The sequence below is a fragment of the Mirounga angustirostris genome, unplaced genomic scaffold (genome assembly GCF_029215605.1).
Source record: "Mirounga angustirostris isolate CCGP_5_RB_7025 unplaced genomic scaffold, mMirAng1.0.hap1 SCAF_9, whole genome shotgun sequence".
NCBI lineage: Eukaryota > Metazoa > Chordata > Mammalia > Carnivora > Phocidae > Mirounga > Mirounga angustirostris.
In genome coordinates this window covers 12,276,473-12,283,151 of record NW_026991717.1, presented here as the reverse complement: position 1 = coordinate 12,283,151, position 6,679 = coordinate 12,276,473, and the positions used below count along the sequence as shown (strand labels likewise).

Sequence of the window (6,679 nt, the reverse complement as noted above, 5' to 3'; positions counted from 1 at the left end):
TCTGCTTCTCCGTCTGATCCTCCCCCTCTCATGCTCTCTGTCTCATTCTCTCTCTCTCAAATAAATAAATAAAATCTTTAAAAAAAAAAAAAAAGCTATAAAAAGATACACATGAGCTTAACATGTTGGCTCTTTCCCTTCATTGGTGAGTCTGATTTTCTTCTCTCTTTACAAGTACGCTCTTGCCTCATGGCCTCTCGCTACTCAATGTGTGGTCCGTGGACCAGCAGCAGCAACATCTGGGGGTTTCCCAGGAATGTGGGGTCTCGGGCCCCATCTAGACTCACTGCATCAGAGTCTACACATTAACAAATTTGCCAGGTGACTTATGTGCAAGGGGAAGTTTGAGAACTGGGCTACATGACCCCAAGAAATGTCAAATATAGCCATTTTGTGAATAATTCTCTTCAGTGTATCTAAAGACGACATTGAGGGGGCTCCTGGGTAGCTCAGTCGGTTAAGCATCCAACTCTTGGTTTTGTCTCTGGTCATGATCTCAGGGTCGTGAGATCGAGCCGCACACAGAGTTCCGCACTCAGCATGGAGTCTGTTTGAGGATTCTCCCTCTCCCTCTGCTCACACTCACTCTCTCTCTCAAATAAATAAATAAATCTTAAAAAAAAAAAAAAAGAGAGAGAGAGGCGCCTGGGTGGCTCAGTCGGTTAAGCGTCTGCCTTCAGCTCAGTTCATGATCCCGGAGTCCTGGGATCGAGCCCCTCATCAGGCTCTCTGTTCAGTGGGGAGTCTGCTTCTCCCTCTGCCTCTTCCCCCTGGCTTGTGCTCTCTCGCTTGCTCGCTCACTCTCTCTCTCTCTCTCTCTCTCAAATAAATAAATAATTAAATAAATAAATAAATAAATAAATAACTCTTTAAAAAAAAATGACATTGACTAGTGAGTGCTGGTTTTTAAATACAAAAAAATTTACCCAGCAATACAGCTCCCAAGCAAGAACAGCCTGAGGGGACCACAGTGAAATGTCTCAGAAACCTCAGTTCGCAGGTGAGTGAACGCACTTTTGGGGGCCCCCGGATTACCCCCAAGTCCTCAGTTCCCCTGCAGTCAGCCCTTAGCATCATCTGCCACAGCTACTCTGCCTCTTCATCCACCGCGCCCACCGAACCTTCTGCAAGTGCTCTGGGCCTGTTTTTCACAGAGCTGCAGGATGTCGTGGCTTTCAAACTCCGTGCTGAATGATTAGAGAAAAACTGATCTTTTGCCACATGGAAAGACGCACCCAAAAATGAAGTAATAGGGGAATAGCCATGAACCTTAGGGGCCGTCCATAAAGCAAGCCTAGGATGGGTTGGAGAATGTCCTTATAAAGCCATATGGCGATTCCTTGGTGGCCGAGCTGTGGGTGGTATGGGGCTGAGACCAGAATCGTGGAATCCCGGGTTATAGGAAGGTCGGAACTACTTTGGTCACTGGCCAAATCTACAATTAGTCCTTGGGGGGAGATGCACGGGAAGGGACCCTTGGCTGGAAGAAGGACCCAAGCCCGGGAAAGCCAGAAGCCTTCCCCAGAAGGCGGTGCCTGGCTTTTCACTAGGGCCTGCTGGAATTTCATTATCCTGTTCACACTGTACAGATGGGAATTTAATAATTAATTAGGGAATAGCTCACCCCAGAGCCCAGGCAGGGGGGATTATACAAATCATCTGAGATGTGGCAAGGGGCTGAATATTTCATAGAGTGTTTAATTTGCAAACACTGCCCACTGAGAAGGCTTAGGCAGGAAACCTATCAACATAATTATTATTATTCTTGCAAAACTACTTGAGTTGCCATCAGGCCTCCTTCCTTTCAATTGTTTTCACCAAACACTTCTTCCAAGACATCTAATATTTTTTAAAAGTGGGGGGAAAATAGAGCTGAAATGTAAAAGAATATTTATTAGGAATGAAATGAACCTGTTCAGATAAAATAAAAACTAACCTAGACCTTACATTTGTTCAGTCTACAGCTCTTTTTAATATTCAAACAGCTCCATCCTGATCATTTTCTCTCCTGTGCACTCTGAGTGAGGAAGCTGGACACCAAAAGAATCCAAGGCATTACTTCTCATCTGTTCCACACATGATTTCCATGCATTAATTCAGCCACCCACTGATTCTGAGCACCTTTGATAGCCATCCTATAAATTCTCTTCCCCTTACATAAGCCACAGTAATTACCTACAGTCTCTGCAACAAGAACCCTAACTGCTCTAGCTGGTGTGGATAATAGGGGCTAGAGGATCACACACCCACAGGCTTCTAGCTAATTCCATCTGTTCCACCACTACCATCATCACAGGTTGAAAACTCAATCATCTAGAACAGGGTCAGCAAACTTTTTCTGTAAAAGGACAAATAACAAATACTTTAGGCTTTGCAGTCCATATGGTCTCTGTTGGAACTTCTCAACCCTGCTATCTTAGGGGAACATGGCCACAGACAGTATGTAAATAAATGAGCACGGTTGTGTTTCAATAAAACTTTATTTACAAAAACAGATGGCAGGCCAGATTTGGCTGCCAGCCAAACTTTCTAGGACTTGATGTTCTGCTATAGCATTTCTTAAGACTTCATTCAATGTTATTCTTTCAAAAAAAATAAAAGAGCCTCTGGAAGTGGCCGTGGCAGCCTACACAGTTTCCATGGGGACTGAAGATGGCGCCTGGAAGTGAGTTTCCAGAGGGAAACGGCTGGCGTTCACCCCCACCACTGGAAATCCTGTTCTTTCTGAACAGGTGCTATTATGTTACCTGTTTCCTGCTGGAACTCTTCATATTTCTGTATAAAGCTCTCCTGCTACCGAATCCAAAAGACAATCTAGCACTAGATGTGGTGATGCTTTTCCTTTACCTTGGAACTGAAGTAATTCAACTATTTTTTGGTACAAAGGGAAACCTCTGCCAACAAAAGATGCCCCTTGGTGTTAGTGTGGCCTTGACCTTCCCATGTGCCATGATGGCCTCCTATTATCTGCCACTGCAGACCTACGTGCCCCTCCGGGAGCCATCATGAACAGCATCTTGCTCTTCTTCTGTGGTTCAGAGGTGCTGCTTGAGGTTCTCACCCTGACAGCTTTCTCCAGTATGGACCAGACTGGAAGTACAAAAATTTCAGCCAGCAGCCTTCCATGGGCTGAGACCACAGATACTTCCAGTCTTTGATCACAGCAGTAAGAATTAGTGGGTCAAGTTGTCCTGGGAAAGGTTGCCACTTTTCCTCCACACAGACATTTGGGCACCAAACTGAGCATAGGCCACTGGGCATCATCTTCTGAACCAGGACCATCAGCCTTCAGCCTGAGAGACTGTTCCACACTCCAGTGTCGGGAGGGACAAGGCTGTCCCATCCTGGCCCTTCTCAGAAGCAGTTCCCTTCTGCCCTCAAGTTCTCTTTGATCCTCATGGCCAGAGTATCTTGTCTGGACCATGTGGGCTCCTTGGGCTTCCAGCAGGACCAGAGCTGCTTACTCCCCATATGTCCTGTCCCACACCTGTCCCATGCGCTCAGGGAGGGCTCGGGACGCTCTGCTCCCAGAGTAAGCAAAAGCCTCTCACCTCAGTCCGCAGAGACCAAGCTCCAGAACCTTTTAAGTAGCTCCTAGTGTTATTTTTCTACCCTCATCATGAAATAAACATTATTTTATAATAAATGTGTATTTTCTGTCAAACAAAAAAAAGATAGACTTTCTCTACGACTCTGAGTATATGTCTTAAGTAGACCTAAGTCTACTAGATTAAACCAGGGGTTCTCACATTTGGCAGTGTCTGGAGACCAGAGTTAGGCTCATGGGTGTATGTTGCACAGTCAAATGGGGCACCATAATTAGAAGGGCCCCAGCCCCACATTTGATTTCGTGCTCTGCTGTCACAGTCTTGAAATTCTTAATAATTTTTGTGCAAGAGGCCCCACATTGTGATTTGCACTGGGTCCCCCAAATTGGGTTGCCAGTCCTGCTGGAGACATAGAAAACATCAAAGATTGTCACACTTGGGGAGGTGCCGCCGGCATCCTGGTAAGTCAAGACCAGGGCTGCCACTCAACATCCTGGAACACATAGTTCAGCCCCCACAATGCAACAAAATAGTATCGAATTGTCCACAGCGCCAAAATGGAGAAATCCTGGGTCTGACCATGTGAAACGGCCAGTATCCTGCCATCTTTGACTGACAAAGTCACGTGGTATGGTGCCGCCTTGAGGAACTCTGATTTACATCTTTATAAGACTTATTTTGTCAAAATATGTACAGACCAGAGAAAGGTCCTCTCACAATCTGTGCGTTTCTAACTTCTCTTCATTCACCACAAGTAAGCCTCTTTAAATCTGCCCCCAATTCGTGTACTCATGTCTTTATGTATCTGTTTCCTGGTTTTTGTAGGAAAGTAATACACAAAAGTGCCACAAATATTCAAGGTTCTGAAACATTCCTGGTAACAGTGAATCTCCTGCCTGTCCCGTCCCCCGTTCTTGTTCCCCTTCTCAGAGCAATCCTGAGTTTTCATCTGTCATTTTGTAAACGGGGCATTCTGCACACGCAGTTATGCTGCTGTTTTCCTTGGGATGTCCCTTATCGGCCCACCTAAAACATTCCCTGTGCCTGGTCCAATCCTGCTTTGCTTCGCATTTTTCTGGGGCCACTACTTCAGTAACAGGGACTGCGAATGTTCCAGAGTCTTCTCCTCCAGCAACCCTGCCTCCTGGTACCAACTTATTAGATTCCCTTACTCCCCCTCTTCTGAAGTCCTAGCTGAATAAAAAATAACATTCCATTTTCCATTTCCTAATTTCTCCCCCTCGGTGCTCTTTGTCACAGAATGTATTATTGCTCTATTTAAAGTCTCTTGGGACCCAGCGCCTGTCAACGTTGTTGAACAGAATAAAAAGCTCTTGAGCTTGATTCAGGCCAAACCTATGCATAGACTTGACCCTCATTTCTGTTCCACGAAGAGCAGGAAAGAGCCTGATGTTGGAGGCTCTAACTTGCCTCGTATTGATTTTGACATGCAGAGTAAAGGAGGGTGGGGGACTCCTCTCCCTCTGTGTGTGAGCATGAGTGTATGTGACCACACATCTGCTCATAAATTATTAATACCACCTTTGAATCAAAAAGGGAAAAAGACAAGCAAAAGCAACCCGAAAAGCATAAGTAGGCAGAGAACACCAATTCAAGAGAACGATTAATTATTTAGAGGTATTTAACCACTCTCTTGATTCAAGGGCAACATTTCTAGTTGGGAGAAGTGAGAAGCATGCAGGAAGATGTGGCTCCGGCCCTGGCCAGCAGCAGAGGGCTGGCAGAGAGGACAGCAGGTCCCTGGGGATCTGCCCTACGTTTCCTTCTTGACCTTCCATCTCCCACGGCCGCCATATTTGTCTCCCAGGAGGAAGGCTGCAGGCTCCAGTTTCCCCTGGCCCTCCAAAGAGGTGAGAATGAGTTGCCCTGGGAATGGTTGTCCCAACTGCCTGATGGTGGAGGTGGCAGCTTGGTGACAGAGAGAAGGCTGGGCCCCACCCTTACGGACGGGGGAGCGTGGTCTTAGAAGCCCAGGCGGGTCTGGCATTCATCTCCCCCCAGGCACTGCTGTCCTCACGCTCCAAGAAGACTGGTGGAGAGGATAGGAAGGCAGGATCTGGGGTGCTGTGGCTTGAAGGAAGGTCCTCCACCAACTCTCCTGGCTTACCTTGTTCTGCTTCCCAGTGCTACTACCATTTTGTCCTTCCAGACACCGATGGGTTTGTCCTGGTTGTGGCCACATTCTGGCCTAAATGAGTGCCTTGAGATGGTAATGCTGGGGAAACAGATGGGTGCAGGGTAAGCTAGGGGCCAAAGAATGGAAAGTAAACTTTTGGAACGGTGAAGTAGTCTCACTGTCAAGTTCCCAGACTCGTTGCCCTAGAAAAGCTTGTGCAGCTTTGGGTGGGGAGGGGGAGGGTGGTAATAAAATACATATAATGTAAAATGTACCATTTTTACCAAATTTACCAGTGTTAACCATCTCAAAGCATATAGTTCAGTGGCATTAAGTGCATTCATACTGTCGTGCAACCTTCACCACCATCGGTTTCTAGACCTTTCTCATCATCCCAAACTCTTCCCCGTTCCTCCCCTCCCCAGCCCCTGGCAAACCCCATCCTTCCTGCCTCTATGTATTTGACTACTCCAGGCACCTCTTACAAGTGGAATCATACAGTATTTGTCTTTTTGCGACTGGCTTATTTCATTCAGCATAACAGCCTTGAGGTCCATCTCTGCTGTAGCATGGGTCAGGATCTCATTTTTGGAACATTCAGCTAAATGTCTCATCTTCTACCTGGAAGGAGTGTAGACTCTGGAGTTCCTAGAAAGGGGTCCTTTGTCTAACCAAACCTACAGTATGTCTCTAAGCTCCTATAATATTTATTTCTTTGTTGCTTAATGAGATTCTACGGGGCATTTTCAGGGAACCATAGAGTATGAGTCCATCGTGCTTTCTGTGATAGTTTACAAATCATGTCCAATGCCCTTCAGAATGCTATATACATATAAGTTATTACTACCTAGATGAACCAATAAATGCATGCATGCTCCTCCTATGTTGTGAGCTGACCTATTTGAGTGCTGTGTTAGTCATGGTCCTCCAGAGAAACGGAACCAGATATATACAAGCAGAGATTTATTTTAAGAAATCGGCTTACATGATTGTG

General features: G+C 46.1%; 1 pseudogene; it reads left to right on the top strand.

Annotated features, from left to right (window-relative positions):
- Positions 1-2,832: 2,832 nt before the first annotated feature.
- LOC123862037 (transmembrane protein 216-like) lies at positions 2,833-3,158 on the top strand (annotated as a pseudogene).
- Positions 3,159-6,679: the final 3,521 nt, after the last annotated feature.